Here is a 17,514-nt window from a genome sequence, read left to right as displayed (position 1 = left end):
TACGAGGAAAAAACAAGATGAACAACAAAGGTTAGAACAGGAACTGAAGAACATGGAGGAAGAGCTAGAAAGGCAATGGGCACTAGCAGAAAGGGAAAGGAGGCAATAGGAAGAGGAGATTAGGGCAAACAAGGAGAAGGAAATGGTAGTGATTGAACAAGGAGAGACGAGCAGGGTGGTCGATCCAAGCCCAGGATAGAGTGAGCTTCCTCCTTTGGACGTACCTACCATTCTTCCCCTAACAGGTGGACACCTACCCCAACTAGAGCTAGGCATCATAGAAGATCAAGAGGAAGAGGTTCTAGATCTGACTAAAATCACATTTGATGAAGTAAACCTCAAGATTATATAGGAGAGGAGGAGATCTTGCAGCAGAAACCCAACTGACCCATTATCGGTAACTACAGCAACAGATATCGTGCCAAATATCATGTCAAACCCGCTAATGATTGCCTCCACCGGTACAACATTCGTAGCTTCCACAGAACAAAATGTAGCCTGGATGAGTAGACAAATTGTAGATTTTCAAAACAGGTTATATGCATCTGAGCAAAGGGCCAGTGTAGCAGAAAAAGGGAAGAGGAGCTTGGAGGAGGAAATCACGACACTCCGCTTACTACATACAGGGTCAGCTGATTTCCAAACAGTAGTTGCATCAGAAACAAAGATCCTAGGAGAGACTATGGCTATAGTTTATGAGGAGATGGCAAAACCGCACCACACTATAGCTCCCATAGTGGCTATTTAGACTCACTCAAAGGAAATGGTTTCCATGCTCAAAGAGGCCATGACCACCCTAGATAAAATACATGAATGGTCTGAAAAGTACCCCAAAGCCCTGACAGTAGTCCCCAGGAAAGATTGGATTGCTATGCAGAATACCAGAGTCCAACTTCGTATCAAAATGCAGTCCAGAGAAAAATTGGTCAAAGATATAGAAAGGGTGTTGGCTTCCTATAGGCAATTGTTCAGCAGTCTTGAGTCACTGATCCAACTACATGGGTCCCCTTCTATAGGAGAAATTGGACAGGTCAGAAATTAGGAGGAGATCAACAATGATGTGCAAGCATTCATAGAAACGTATAGACGCGTTTCCCGCACAAGAGATATGCTAGCCTCAGCGGAAAATATCAAACGTTATATCGTGGAACCAGTGAGGCTCTACACCAAGTTGGGTACCTTGAACAATCATATATGTGCCAGGCGAAATACTCTCATCCTAGACGCATTGGAATGCTTACACTGACATGATGAAGGCCAACCACCAATCTCTCCCATCGTGGTAGAATACAACATATGGCGCACTTACTTGACCGAAAAGCTCGAGCTCAGCATTCCAGAACTCGCCATCTGCAGCTTAGTCAACTAGGATGATAGCCATTTCCTTTTTCTTTTGTGTGTGTACTATAATAGCACGGAATACTCTATGAACACGAAAGGTCACATAGAATGCTAAGAGTCATGTGGTTGCCAAAAGGTCACTAGGAAGTCCAAGAGTCAAGAGTAGACCAAAGGTATCTCTCATCCTATAAATGTAACTTCATGTCTCATTCGAAAAGGACTTTTTGAGCAAGGTACTTTTGGATAGTAATAGACACAATGCTTAAGAGAAGTGTGGTTCTTCTAGTCAATACAAGAGTTAATTGCATGTTTTCACTATTGAATTCTTCAAATATGTATGTGTTGGTACCATGAGTATTTTTCTACACTTGACGGATCAAATGTTTTCGAGAGCTTCTTGATGTGCGGTAGCTCCACATGCTATTTCGTACCCTGAATCTGGTTTCGCTACATAGGAATGGTATTTGGTTTATTTCACTCTATATGCATGCCAATGAACTATTTCTTTATGTGTTAGTATAATATTTCTTTTGACTGCATGGTTTTGTATGTTGGTAAATGGTTGATTATTGTGAACTAATTTTGCAATCGTTAAGTAGAATCTATTTAATTTGCACAAGTCTTATTTAAAGTCCTACTAATAGTAACTTTACGTGAGACTGTGTGGCTTATCTCTTGCTATTCATGGTATATATGTATGACACTAGATACTTGTCAATTATTCTCTTGTGTTTCTTAAAAATCACACTTTCTACTAAGTTTATAACACACCTGTATCAGAGTGCCGAGAAGAGAATCCAGACACCCCCCTCGCACCAGCAATAGGTCAGGTACAGATAGTGAATCAGAAGGCAATGATCATTGCCCCCTTTCCAACCCTAGACCAAAACGTTGTCCCCCACCACTGGCTTGGATGGCGTAATCCAGTTTAAACCTTAGAGGCGTCCTACATGATATGCTCCGACATTCTGAGAAACACCTCCCAAACTTTGACTCGAAGAAAGGGACCTCAGCTGATGACCACATTAGCAATTTCTATTTAACTCTAAAAATGATGAAGGTCCAGTACGACGACGTAGCATGTTGCATATTCTCACATACCCTTGAAATTAAAGTGGCCACTTGGTATCGATCTCTACCCATCTCCTCCATCCGAACGTGGGATGAGTTCCGAAAATCCTTTCCGGACAAGTTTTAAGATGATAAGACACCTTCCATGCTCCTCATCGAGCTCAGCACGCTGAAATGTAATAAGAAGGAGAAGGTAAAGGATTTTAATCAATGTGTCACCACTATTTTAAACAAGTTCCCCATGGATGTAGCCCTTGATGATTCCATCACAATTGATTACTACACAAGGGCCCTGCCACGAGATATTGTTGTTTTCATTAAGCACGAAGCAAAGCTCACTTTGGTAGAGAATTTTGTCGTGGCACTCGAGGTCGAAAAGGATCTTCTTTCAATTGGCACCCTAGAACACGAGTCATGAGAGGATCCAAAGTCCTCCTGTAAGAGAAACCAGGCTTCCTCAAGTAAAACAGTCGATAAAGACAAAGAGCCTTTTGATTTTGAAGGACTAACCAAATCGCTAAAACAACTAACCAACGAAGTGTCTGAGCTAAAGTGAAGAACTAGTGATGTTTCTGGAGGGTCCAAACCCCCTAAGCCATTTTTCTGGAAAACCAATAATTTCCCCCCTAAAGTTTCACAAAACCCTAGTCCTACCTTCAACGTAGAAGAATTAGGCAAAGATAACTTCTGCACTTTCCATCAGGCTTCACACTCCGAGAAAACCTGCCCGCAATTGTTACATAATATGACTGCCATCGTCACCCAATTATTAGAAGATCAGACCGCCGGCGAAGCAGAGGATGAAACAGACGAATCAGGAGAAGATGATTCCCCCCTTGGTGAGGATTCCCCCTCCTCTATGCTAACTCTCGAGATCCTTTGGGGTGGAGACATGTGCACTACACAAGAAACCTGTGTCAGAGAGGCTCCCCAAACCCCCCCCCCCCCCCCCCCCCCCCCCCCCCCAAAGTTACAATCTCAGGAGTAAAGGTGCAGTAACAGACTCTTCCTTAGAAGAAAAGAAGAAAGCTCTATTGCGTAGGATCTTTCCCCCGACCGATACCAGTCAAACATCTGTCCCCTCACCCAGAGGAATGGATGATTTATACCCAACCAAATCACCCGCCAGCGTGAAAAGGAACCCCTCCACACCTAAGGATGCATCCAAAGGGTTTACTACTAAGACTATCATGGCTATGCCATGCATAACACCATAATATTTTCCCACCGAGTTAGATTACAATATCATCGAAGATTTAAAGAAGACACGAGCTAACATCTCATTATTCGAGTTGTGCAAATTGACGACTCAGCGGGAACTCATAGCCAAAGCCATCACTTTCTCCTTTGACCCTGTTAAACCCACCGCTTCGAGCAAGGGAAATCCCATAGGCCGATCCCCAGCCGTAGTCGACCTCCAAGCTATAGTTAATGTTGCCACCACCAACTCGAGAGGCTCAACCCCCCCATTCCTATTAACCGTTGAGATGTTTAATTTCAATGTCCACAATTGCCGCATTGACTCTGGTGCTTCATCCAACATTATGCCCTGGTCGGTATGCAAGAAACTGAATGTTCAACCAGAGAAAACTGGTGCCAAAATTGTCTAACTTGACAGATATCAAGTCCTAGCTGTTGGAGAATTAAATAATGTCATCATTCGATTATCGTCTGATGCCCGAGTGCACCAATGCATTGACATAATCATTGGAGACATCCCAGAAGCTTATGGTCTTCTTCTCAGTAGAGATTGGTCTTGCCAGGGCTACTTTGCCACCGATTGGTCTCACTTATGGTAGCTTTACAAAGGAAAAAATAACCAGATCAGGGTAAATAGTGAACCTTGTATGAAAAATACTATTTCGTACCTTTAAATCTCTAATGAACCAATCAGTTACACACAACAAGATCTACGAGTATGCCTCCTCGAATCTTCATTCGGGTGTTATCAGCCTCAGACCTCAACCTTTTCCTCAGATACCCAGATTGAAATCCCCACACAAACCCCAAGCTGCGATGACGCAATTTTTTCTTTAAACTTGCATATGTCAGGTTTACCCTTTCCCAACATGGAGACGTGGACACTGTACTATGACGGTTCCAAAACCCACGATGGAGCAGGGGTCGGATGCATCCTGCTAAATCCCAAAGGAGAAAGATTTTTGATCTCTTGCAGGTTAGAATTCCAATGTACCAACAACACTGCTGAATACGAGGCATTGGTGATCGGCCTAAAAAAGGCCATTGACTTAAAAGCAGACTGCCTGAAAGTCATTGTGGATTCAGAAATCATCACGAGACAGGTACGTAATAGCATCCATTGTTTGTCTTTGCATCTAAAGAACTACCAGCAAGAGGTATGGCATCTCATAAATTCTTTTAAAGCTTTCAATATCATGTCTGTTCCTAGATTTAACAATGCTATTGCGGATACTCTAGCTAATGTTGCAGCTAGGTTCACACCCCTTAGAGATGGTTTTTCTATTGAAATTTTGTATAAACCAAAAGTACTGGATAACGTAACTAACTTGTGCCTGTTTAATGATGACCAAAAAATTTTGGAATTCATGGCAAATGCTGAAGTATTCAAAGATGCGGTTATTAATGAAGAGGAACATGAAAAAAATTACAAGATGAGGTGGATTCCCGGAAGGGAAATACCTTACCAAAAGGGGTGGTGTCATTGGAAAAACTATTTGACCTTCAGAATTGCTTCAGAGGTCTGCCAAATGCCAAGACGCATAGTTCCACCCTCTTACATGAGAAAATCAATCTCGGGACTGAGTGTGACCCCAAATATGTTAATTTGGGAATAGAATGCACCCTAGAGGAAAAACAAGCTTTCATCAGTTTGTTTCGAAAGTACCAAGATGTCTTTTCTTGGACTTACGATGACCTGAAAGCGTATGATACTCGTATTATTCAGCATGTTATTCCTACCAAAGAGGGGGTCAAACCATTTCAGCAGAAATTGAGGAAGGTGCATCCCGCCTTAGAACCCCTCATACAAAAGGAGTTAAAGAAATTGTTGGATGCCCGCATTATTTTTAAGGTTAGACACTCGACATGGGTATCTAATCTGGTACCAGTAAGAAAAAAATCTAGAGAAATACGCCTTTGCGTCAATTTCTGGAACCTTAATCGGGCATCGGACAAAGATAACTACCCTATTCCATCCATGGAGTAGATCCTTCAAACTGTCTCAGGTTCCAAGCTCTTTTCTCTATTGGATGGGTTCTCTAGTTACAATCAAGTCCTGGTCTCAGAACCTGATAGGATTAAGACAATGTTTCGAACGAGGTGGGGAAAATTTGCTTTTCGTCGCATGCTGTTCAGACTAATAAACACTGGGGAAAATTTCCAAAGGGCTATGGATATCTCTTTTCAGGGGTTAATGGGGCAGAGTGTGGTGGTTTACTTGGATGATGTCACCCTTTAAAAAAAAAGAAAAAGTAATCATCTCCAGCATTTGAAACAGATTTTTGAAAGATGCCGGAAATAAGGGATCTCTCTCAACCCTAAGAAGAGCATATTTGCAGTTTCGGAGAGTAATCTTCTGGGCCACATCATCACCAAGAAAGGGATCACCGTCGACCCTGACTGCATAAAAGCCATAACAAAAATCCCTCAGCCAAGCACCAAGAAAGGTATGCAATCTTTCCTCAGTAAAATTAATTTCCTGCGCAAGTTTATTTCAAATTTTTCACAAATTGCCAAACCTCTACAAAACATGATAAAGAAAGATACAGTTTTCAAATGGGACCGGGAAGAAAAGGAGTCATTTGATCAGATTAAGGAAGCAATCGCGGAGGCACCTTCACTTTCAAGCCCCGATTTCTGCAAAGATTTTATCTTATACACTTTCACTACAAATTTGTCACTGGCCGGAATCCTCAATCAAAAGAACTGCGATCATGACGAACGTCCTATATCTTTCATGAGTACAGGACTCCAACGAGCAGAGCTAAATTACCCAGACATCGATAAGCAGGCTTATGATGTCTACAAAGCAGTGAAACACTTCAGCCCTTAAATCATAAAAAATCACGTCACCATAATGGCCCACCATTTTGTTGTTAGATCCCTCTTTGTACAACAAGATTTCGGGGAGAGAAGAGCCAACTGGATGACATCCCTCCAGGAATATGACTTAGAATTTAAACCTTCGCACACTATAAAATTGCACGGTCATTATAAGCTAGCCAAGGCCACGAATTTGCAGGGCACGGAAGCTGACCGATTGGCCCAAGAAACAGAAGGATGGGAGCATGAAAGCGAAATGTACCACAACAAAATCATCAGCTCACATGAATCCCCATCATGGTATTCTGATTTAAAGCAATACCTAACACAGGGGTCGTTGCACAAAACAATGTCCGCTAAACATTGAAGAGCCATCAGACTGAAAGAAGCCTCATATTAGATGGTACAGGGGAACCTCTTTAGGAAGCATCACCTTGATGTGTTGCTAAGATGTCTAGAATATGACGAAGCACAACGAGTGCTCAAAGATCTACCTGACGGATCGACAGGAGGCCATTACGCGTGTGGGCAGGTTTCTACTGGCCCACTCTATTCAAAGATGCTCATGACTACGTACGAAAGTGTTCGATTTGCCTAAAGCATGCTGGCAGCTAGGCAAGGTCATCCACCCCCTTACAACCCATTGCAGTCGAGGAACCTTTTCAACAATGGGGTCTGGACATCATAGATGAGATCATTCCTCACTCGTCAAAGTAGCATAAGTACATACTCATGAACACTGACTACTTCACTTGATGGGAAGAGGAAATCCCACTTTGAAAGGTTAACGACGATGAGGAAATATCATTTATTAAGCAACACATCATCACCAGGTTCGGCGTTCCAACCTCCCTTGTTTTTGATAAAGCTACTTACTTTTTGTCTTTGAAATTATATAATTTCAATTTGGAAAATAGCATAGTGTTAAAAAATTCGGCTAATTACTACCCTGAAGGGCATGGATTGGTAGAATCAACCAACAAGAACCTCATTCGTATCATCAAAAAACCCTACTTTCGTAGCAGAGGAATTGGCATAACGCCCTCTGTAATGCTCTTTGGGCTGATAGGGTCACTCCGAAAACCTCAATAAGCACATCGCCGTACTTCCTGGTCTACGGGAAAGAAGCCATCTTGCCCCCCAATCTGTATCTCCCTGCTCTTAAGCTAGCGCAAGAGTCACGAGGCACCTCTTGCCCATCTATACAAAGCTGGATCGATACCTTGGTGAAACTAGAGGAACAAAGGTTCAAAACTAAGAAGAATTTTGCCATTCACCAAGCCTGGATCAAAAGATGGTTTGATGGGAAAGCCGCAGGGTCCCACAAATTTGAGGTAAGGGACCTATTGCTCAAATGGGACCAGGGTCTAGAAGACAAAGGCAAACATGCAAAATTTCAAGCCTTGTGGATAGGCCCATTCCAGATTGTAGAAAAAATTGGTCATCACACTTTCAGATTACAAAACCTAGGAGGACGGGTGGAACCCCTTCCAGTGAATGGCCATGACCTTCAACATTACTTCACCTAGCAACCCCATAATTGCTAAGTCCCATCTTGTACTATAGTCTACCATTGCTTTCATAGATAGTTGTCATTTACCGCCATTTAGTTTCAATCACTAGTTTAACGGTTGTTTGTTGTTTTTCTGGAATAAAGTAGAGATGGCAGGTCAAAGTTAAAACAACCCTACACTTTAGGTCCCTCAGATGCTCTCTGGATCTGTTAACAGACCAAAGTTTAAGTATGATAAGAGTATAGTATGAAATATTTGTTAACGACAGGGAATGCGATGGCATGCACAGGTCCTCATTCTCACCTACGTCAGTCTATCCATGCTGCTTGCATGATCTAAATTCTTGAAGCCGTTTTAGCTCATCTACAATCTTAGGGACAAAAGAGGAGCCGAAGAAACCAGCATGAGTATACACATATCTTGGGAAAACAATAAGGACTCTGTAAGCCAGAAACAACCTCTTTGCAAGTCAAATAAGTCGGGATCCCTCATCCGCCCAGGTTTTAAGCCTCCTTTAAAATCAGTGCGTTATACGCACAGGGAAAATAAGTGCTCATGAGCAGCTACACCTTTCATAATAAGGGCTAAAGGAATGAGAAAGGCTTCCTGTGCAAAGAAGTGAAGCAACGACTCCGCCAGGGTACTGACCAGGCTCGCTGGCAGCGGAGCAATGTTCGTGATCTCTAGGTAGTGATTCCACTGGGGTACTGTTCAGGCTCACTGGCAATGGAGAAACACTAGAGTACCATGACCACTACACCAGGAATACTCTAAAATGCATGTTGTAACTTCGGTTCTCCCTTTTAGGCCCAATGTAGTAGAAGGTAGCACCCCATTTTTTGTATGTGTAAAGATCATGTTGAGACAAGCAGGACAACTAACCAAGTTCGAAAGGAGAACCTGGAATATCATCAGTGGGACCCACAACCCAATCAAGAAATATCTATTTCAAGTCCCCTTAAGTGAGGCCCGTAAACGTCAGAGAGCTTGGGATCTAGAGAAATTTTGAATAATATGACACTTATTCACATAGATTATCCCGATTATACACTATTGTGGAATACATGCATAATACATAACCTCCTCTATGTTGATCATCAATTTAGCAGCATTAAAAACAATAAAACATCAATCGCATGCGCACATTAACACAATGTGTAACCCGGGGAAAGCATACAGCTGAAAACCCCACACTATCTGTATATATAATGATTGAGAACATGTAACAATACATAGTACAATACTCCTCACAAGTACTCAGTACTATCTCCACCTGTTACACACAAAACTAGCTCAGATCCGAACAAGTCACAGGTTCAAATCTCCTCCGCTGCTTTGCCTGCCTCCACTGCACAATGCCTCAAGAGAATCACCCACACTAAAAATCACGTGAGCACAGGCTATAATTCACTTGGTATTGGCCCACACTGCGCAAACCTCATTGGCATAACTCAATCCCATGCATGTGCAAAGTCTCATGCACAACTGTAGTCACAACTGATAGCATCTCAACCTCTAACACCTGTCTCCACTGAACTGCCCATGCACTGAGTTAACTGTTGTATTATATAGTCGCTTTATGAGTTAATAATTAGTGAATTAATTAATAATTAATTCACATCACTCATCACTAGTGTATTCTGCAGTTAGACTAAATACAACTAGTTTAACCAAGTCAAACTGAACACAACTCCATCAACTCCACAATCAACTCCACCAAACTCAACCACATGAGTTATAACTGAAGTCCTGCATGCAATAGCTCAACTGACCCACAAGAAAAGCGTATTTCCTTCTGATAGCTGCATGTGCCACATCTGTAGCTCAAATTGAAGTGCTCCAAGAGGATAATATAATGTTTATAGTCCAAATATTATTATGAGCTAATAATATTCAACTGTTCTATTTTTAGCCTGGCAGTCTAAAAATAGAAACCGGCCATATGTCTAAAAATAGAAGTCCATCTATTTTTACCAACATGACCAATCATCCACAAATAGAATCCTGCAACTCATAGACCATGATCCATATGTCTAAAAATAGACATAGTCTAAAAATAGACTTTGCGCCAAAAATAGCCTGCGGGCCCACTTAGTGAAGGCGAATTCTTTTCACTAAGCTCCATCATCTTGTTGCATTTTCAACACTCCCTCTCAACAAGATATGGATTATCTGCAACCCCTATCCTGCAACTCTGGAATGTTCTACATGCAACACATTTGCCCGATCCACTTGCTCCAACAACACTTGGAACAAAAAAACACTCCCAACTGACCACTCTGTTGGGCTAGGAACATACTCTGATGCTGAAGCTCTACCTGCTGTTGACAAGTGCTCCCTCTCTGACATTTGTGCTACTGCAACATCTCCATGCATCTTACACCATTGCACACCTCTCTGTGCCACCTAGCACTGTGCAAAACACCTGTGCCTCTCGCATTGCTGCAGCCTGCTAGTTATGTGCTGTCCTGGGATTCCCTGCACTGTCGCTCTCTCTGCTGCTCCATCCGCATCTGTCTCTACCCAATCAATCAGTTCCTACTACTCCACATCGGGGCTCCCGTAGCAAGGTCTCATCCAAGAGGTTGGGTACCTCAAGGATTCTGCCCCTCCTCCTTGGGACGATCAATCCACATCACCCCACCTCCTACCTGGAGGTATGGCTGCATGCAATCCCTCAGCCCACCTGGCTCAAAGTTTCCCCCTACTGGAGGTCTCTGCATGAGTAGATGTCTCTACTCGATCTCCTCTCAGCTTCCCTTGTTGTGGCTGTTCCACAACCTCCTGAAGCTGTTGCACCAATCGTGGCTCCTCCATAATCGTCTGAGACTTCTTCTGGCTCTGCATGTTGAGAGGTAATATACCCTCCCTCTCAACCACCAAGTCTCCATCAATTGCCTTGCTGCTCAAGGCTTTGCATGCATCTACATGCAACTGATAAAGGTTCCTGACTCGAACCCCTATCTTCCGGGTTTCTCCAGTTGTCTTGTTGCACAGGAAAGCATTTCCCTCGCTGAAGACAACATCATATCCCTTGTCTTCTAACATCGCCATAGAGATAATATTCTTCTTCAATCCTGGAACATGCATCACTTCCTTCAATCTGAAGGGTTTACCAGACTCCCTCTCAAAGGAAATGGTACCGATACCGGTCGCACTGTATCTACCATCATCGCCCATCTCGATGTGCACTCCAAGATATTTCTCCTCCAGATCAGAAAACAAATCTCGATCTCTTGTCATGTGAAAAGACGCACCACTGTCCAAGAACCATACCGATCCCAACACATTTGATACCAAGCATGCGATCAACGAAAAATCAAGCTCAAACTGCGAGGCTAAGGCCTCTCCTGCTGCAGATCCAACATCCTGCTTATTTTTCTTCTTCTGCAGACAATCTGTGGCATCTCCATTCTTAGCTTTGATGTTTCTGAGTTTATCCTTGAGCACCATTCCACCAGCTCAAAACTCAACCGCTTCTAATCTAAAATTCGTGAGAACAAAGTATTTCTTGTACAGAGATCAACTGTATGGGCATTCACCGGATATCTCACCTTCCAAAATAAGGATGAATCTAGAAGCTACCTGGCCCGATTACAGACTCTGCCTGAAGAAATAAAATGTAAACACTTTCTGAATAATAGATCTGATGGTCAATCCTACTTTGATATCCTGTAGAACTTTTTCTACAAATCAACCAGCTCTGATACCATGTAGAAATTTTGAATAATATGACACTTATTCACAGAGATTATCCCAATTATACACTATTGCGGAATACATGCATAATACATAACCTCCTCTACGTTGATCATCAATTTAGCAGCATTAAAAACAATGAAACATCAATCGCATGCGCACATTAACACAATGTGTAACCCGGGGAAGCATACAGCTGAAAACCCCACACTATTTGTATATTATAATGATTGAGAACATGTAAAAATACATAGTACAATACTCCTTACAAGTACTCAGTACTATCTCCACCTATTACACACAAAACTAGCTTAGATCCGAACAAGTCACAGGTTCAAATCTCCTCCGCTGCTTTGCCTGCCTCCAATGCACAATGCCTCAAGAGAATCACCCACACTAAAAATCACGTGAGCACAGGCTATAATTCACTTGGTATTGGCCCACACTGTGCAAACCTCATTGGCATAACTCAATCCCATGCATGTGCAAAGTCTCATGCACAACTGTAGTCACAACTGATAGCAATCTCAACCTCTAACACCTGTCTCCACTGAACTGTCCATGCACTGAGTTAACTGATGTATTCTATAGTTTCTTTATGAGTTAATAATTAGTGAATTAATTAATAATTAATTCACATCACTCATCGCTAGTGTATTCTGCAGTTAGACTAAATACAACTAGTTTAACCAAGTCAAACTGAACACAACTCCATCAACTCCACAATCAACTCCACCAAACTCAACCACATGAGTTCTAACTGAAGTCCTGCATGCAATAGCTCAACTAACCCACAAGAAAAGCATATTTCCTTCTGACAGCTGCATGTGCCACATCTGTAGCTCAAACTGAAGTGCTCCAAGAGGATAAGATAATGTTTATAGTCCAAATATTATTATGAGCTAATAATATTCGATTGTTCTATTTTTAGCCTGGCAGTCTAAAAATAGAAACCGCCCATATGTCTAAAATAGAAGTCCATCTATTTTTACCAACATGACCAATCATCCACAAATAGCATCCTGCAACTCATAGACCATGATCCATATGTCTAAAAATAGACATAGTCTAAAAATAGACTTTCCGCCAAAAATAGCATGCGGGCCCACTTAGTGAAGGCGACTTCTTTTCACTAAGCTCCATCATCTTGTTGCATTTTCAACAAGATCTTCCAAGGAATCACCAATTATTGTAGTTGTGCGACAACACGAAAAATCCTTGTCAACATAAATTTTTTGTACCCCCTACATCAAGCCTAAGCTTCGGCCCCTTTAGGCCCTTCCTGAAGTTTCATCAATGTCAGCGAATCTGAGGGAATTCCAAATTTTGGCTAAGTTAAGCCAAGTTGCAAGTCCATGAGATAAGACCGGGTCGCATAATCGCAACGCTATTATAGCATATACCCGCGAACAAGACAACCCTTGCGACCTCGGCGACCCGCCAATCTCAAAGTCACAAGGTCGCACTTCCAACTACCTATATTCCACGTGACCCCACGACCTTCAAATTTGCAATGTTGCAAAGTCACCTTAGTTACAACCAGGAACTTTTGCGACCATGCAACTCCGTGACTTGCAAGGTCACTAGGTCGCAAGGTCACAATATCACATTTCCTATCCGCATCTTCCAACGCGACTTCGTTACCCCTGATTCGCAAGGGACCCTTGAGTCACAAGGTTGCAATATACCCCCTCGCGACCCTCGCGACCTCCACACATGCAATGATTTTATAAATAGGAGGGCACGCTAGTCGCATTTGACAAAGCTCTGTTAGTCGCACCAGAAGGCATAAATCCCTCCGACTTGACTTCACGCGCGTGTCTAACTCCGGTAAGTAATGGTCCTCCCTCCTATAATGATTATTTTCTTCCAAATGGCATAAACTACATCCCCTGACTTCTGGCTTACCTCCTGCCCTAGGTTTTAGCTCTTTACTTAGCTCTCCTTCCCGATTGTGCCCCATAAATCACCCTGGCCCTCCCCCACTCCTTCACTCAAGGTTTCAATTTTCCTTACACCTGATCCTCCTTATTAGATCAAGAAACCGAGGTTTTATCCTTCTGAAAGTGACCCGGGTCTCCCTAAGTCATTCAGAGACCTCCTCTAGGACAATCTGAACCTTATTCGCATTCCCCGCGGCCGTGATATCCTTACCTCCGCGACTCCACAACTCTACATCCTCGTGAATCCCCTTCTCCACAACTTAGCGACTCTACGACCTCGCAACTACCCTTTCCCATGACCTCTTACCATTTGGACCTCTTAACTCTCCTTTCCCCACGACCTCCTACCATTGCGACCTCGCGACTCCTCTTTCCTCGTGACCTCCTACCATTGCGACCTCACGAATCCTCAATTCTCTGTGTGAAACATAATCTGTCCCTTCGCATCTTGACCTAACGATCGTGCTTGACCTGTGTCCTTAGTCGCACTATCGCATCATATACCTTGTGACTCGCTCATTCCCACAACCTCCTTCTCACTGGCTAAGTTTTCTTTTGGTATTTTCAATTTATGGTTATGCCCTCTCTCTCATCGTGGGATTGCTTTTTTGACATGCCAGTTGATGAGCCCCATAAATGGGTAACTTTATGGGCTCATTTTGCCTATTATTCTCATTTAATCCACCATCATTCATAGTTTTATGCATGCTTTTGAATATATTTATGTTAATTGAGTGAATGGGAATAGTCACTTGACCACAAAGTCTAATACGTGCTTGTTGCAGATTTTTGGACATTTTTGGACCAAGATCAGGCACTTATGAGCAAATTGGTAGTCAAATACAAAGAAACAAGGTTGAGGATATATAGGAGGGGTGTCTCTTGCACTAAATGACCCCTTCCTCGAGTTCTCCACCATCAGCTTGGAGTTCAACAACCCACCAAAGATGATTTCAAGGGGCAGCTGAGCAGGTCTAGTGAAGTGGCTGATTAATTGCAGTTTTGGGCAGCCAAGCTCTTAAAATTAAGGAGGACTGTTGGGAGTCCTCATTTGCATAAGTAGGAAGGCTTCAAGCCTTAGTAGTTTAGCCAATGAACAATTTATTTTCGCACTTTAGTGCAGCCCTGTATCAGCACATTTTCGAGTTCTTCTTGTAGACAGTTTTTGTGATGTAATTATTATTTTTTGATTAATGAAGATGAATCCCACTTTGCACCAGCTCTGAGCTTTCTTAGGAGGCTATAGCTCTTGGGGTTGGGCCCAACCCAAGTGCCCAGTACCTCCTTTGTGTACTTTTATGTGTTTTTCTTACATTCATAGAATAATTTATGTTATTTAGGTTAAAATCTTGCTTTGTTACTTAGGTTGTTTTTTATGATTAAGATAGTTGTTCATGCTTCAGGTTGATTTAATAGTTTGGTAATAGAAAAGATCCACCAAAAAGGCTATCAAGCAGTCCTTGATCTCATTTTTCCCTCCTTGGGACCATGAACTGAGACCAAGGCACACTTGCTGCCACAAAAACACTGTTTTTGCCTTCCAATGAAATTACTAGTGTTAGATTTTAAGCTGGAAAAGTTGATATCAGTTGTGTTTTCATGTTTAGATATATTCTTGCTCAGTTTCCATATCTTTCTTGCATGATTTCCTGTCTATAAATTTGTGTTCATCACGTTTCTAGTTTTCTAAGTCAGAATTAGGTCAAAATAGATAAATCTCTATTTTTTTAGTCTTGCTTGGATAAGTTTTGAATAGAAGTGTGCAAAGCACCAATAAGACACTCCAGCCTATCCTTCCTTCATCACGTAACCTGTTCCACTCTCTTTCTCAAGGTTTTATTCACTCATTTGCCACACTTTCCCAAACAGCCCTAATTTCTATGTTTTTGTGCAAAATCGCTTCCTTCACCTTTGAACAACTCCAACCATCTTCTTCACTCCTGAGCTTCATCTACCAGATTCTAGACCCCTTAATATCCTTCTCCATCCTTCATTTCCACTTTCCCACCGTTTTTCCACCTTCAACCCTCTAAAAACCACTTTCGGCCCGTTCTTGTAGAACTTCCTGTAGAATTTCTTGTAGATCCCCTGGAGACTTTCTGTAGACATTCATGCGAGCAGTTTTTCGAGATCTAATCACCGTGGAATTCTCCAGAAGGGTGCTAGGGACCCCTTAGGTCCTCTCCTCACCTTCCCAACCTCCTGCAAACACCCACTCCATTTCCTTTTTCCAATAAACCTCTGCACAATCAAGAATAGTTAAAACACACGCATAATAATTTTGCATAAAATTATTCAAAAATACAAAAAGATGATTTTTCCATATTTTCCTTCAGAAGTAGCTTAAACACATGCATCTTACCTTTTCAAGAGTCAATGGCATCCATTTCAGCAGCTTTCATCTCTTTTCTTGCATAAGTAGGGTTAGTCGATAAAACTAGGGTTTGCATTTCCTTTCAGTTTTTATCTTCTTTTTGCAAGTAGACTAGCCTCTTTTGAGTTAGATTTCATCCATCACAATTAAAAAACTTCTTCTAAGAACTCATAGAAGTTGGATTAAGCTCCTAGCGAACTTGTGTCACCTGATCAAGTGACAACCTGCAGTAAGAGCTAGTACTTGTGCATATAGCACCGTCGCTTCCAAGTTTGTTACGAACTACCGGGTTGATAAAAGTAAAGTAGGGAGTCCCAGGAGTTGCAGAATCATTGCTGCAATACTGGAGCTCACCATCTTTTTGGCACCGTTGCTGGGGAAGAATCAGAGTATTTGTGATTACTGCTTTTCTTCTATTTTTTACTGCAACCTTCTGTTATGTAGTTTATTTCAGCAAGAGTAGAGTAGTTGTTTCATTTCAATTCTTCAATTTTAATTTTGCAAGCGTAGATTAGCGTTTCAATTCTGCAAGCGTAGATTAGCATTTCAATTCCACAATTTCAATTCTGCAATTTCATTTCAGCAAGCATAAATTAGTCATTTCCTGCTTTCATTTCAATTCTGCAATTTCATTTCAGCAAAATAGATTAGTCATTTCCTGCTTTCATTTCAATTCTGCGATTTTCATTTCAGCAAGGTTTACTTTAGTTAGTTGCAATTGGTTGTTCAATTCATTTCAGTTTTTGCAGGTACAAGCAGAGAAAAACACAAAAATCAACCAAAAAGATTTCCTTTCATGCCTCGTAGGAACAGAGACAATTCAGGAAAATTCCTACCCAACACCCCCACCACATCACTGAGTCACCCTTCTCTCTTCTTCGGTGGCAGTGATCCAGAAGAACCTATAGGTGAACCTCCAGAGATATACGAAGATCCTATAATAGAAGAAGAGCAAGAAAACATTCCTCCTGAGACCATGGCCGAACACAGAAACGATATAGGAAATGAGGAGAGAATAGAAGGCACCTTTCCCATCTGAGAGACCAATGGGGACACAAAAATGAAAAACATAAGTCCCTCAGGCTTACCTCACTTCCATGGATTGACCACTGAAGACCCTGATACCTTCTTGTTTTAGTTTGTTGTCCTTTGTTGAACCTATGACTATGCAGAAGATGAGAAAAAGTTGAAACCCTTTCCCTCTACCCTCAAGGATGCAGCACTCCGCTGGTTCATGGGGTTACCTAGAGACAGTATCACAACTTGGGCTCAGATGCAACAAGTCTTTAACAACAAATACCGCGATTATTGTAGGTCAAAGGAAACAAAGGGAGAAATCTTTCGGATGACCATGGGAAGTCACGAATCTTTAGAAGACTATGAAGGTTCCAACTCAGTTATAAAAGGGCCAGGTGCACACTTGACCGTGAATCTCTGAAGCTGGTTCTGCTCCAAGGAGTCCCTGAAGACCTTCTAGATACCCTCCATTTATTGGCTGGGGGAGACATCTACCAGCTACCTTATGATGACATAAAGACTGTGTTTAGAA

The sequence above is a fragment of the Pinus tabuliformis genome, chromosome 1_2 (genome assembly GCF_031772625.1).
Source record: "Pinus tabuliformis cultivar Carrire ecotype Pingquan chromosome 1_2, CPIR1, whole genome shotgun sequence".
Lineage (NCBI taxonomy): Eukaryota > Viridiplantae > Streptophyta > Pinopsida > Pinales > Pinaceae > Pinus > Pinus tabuliformis.
The sequence above is the reverse complement of the archived record's forward strand: the minus strand, read 5'-3'. Positions refer to the sequence as shown.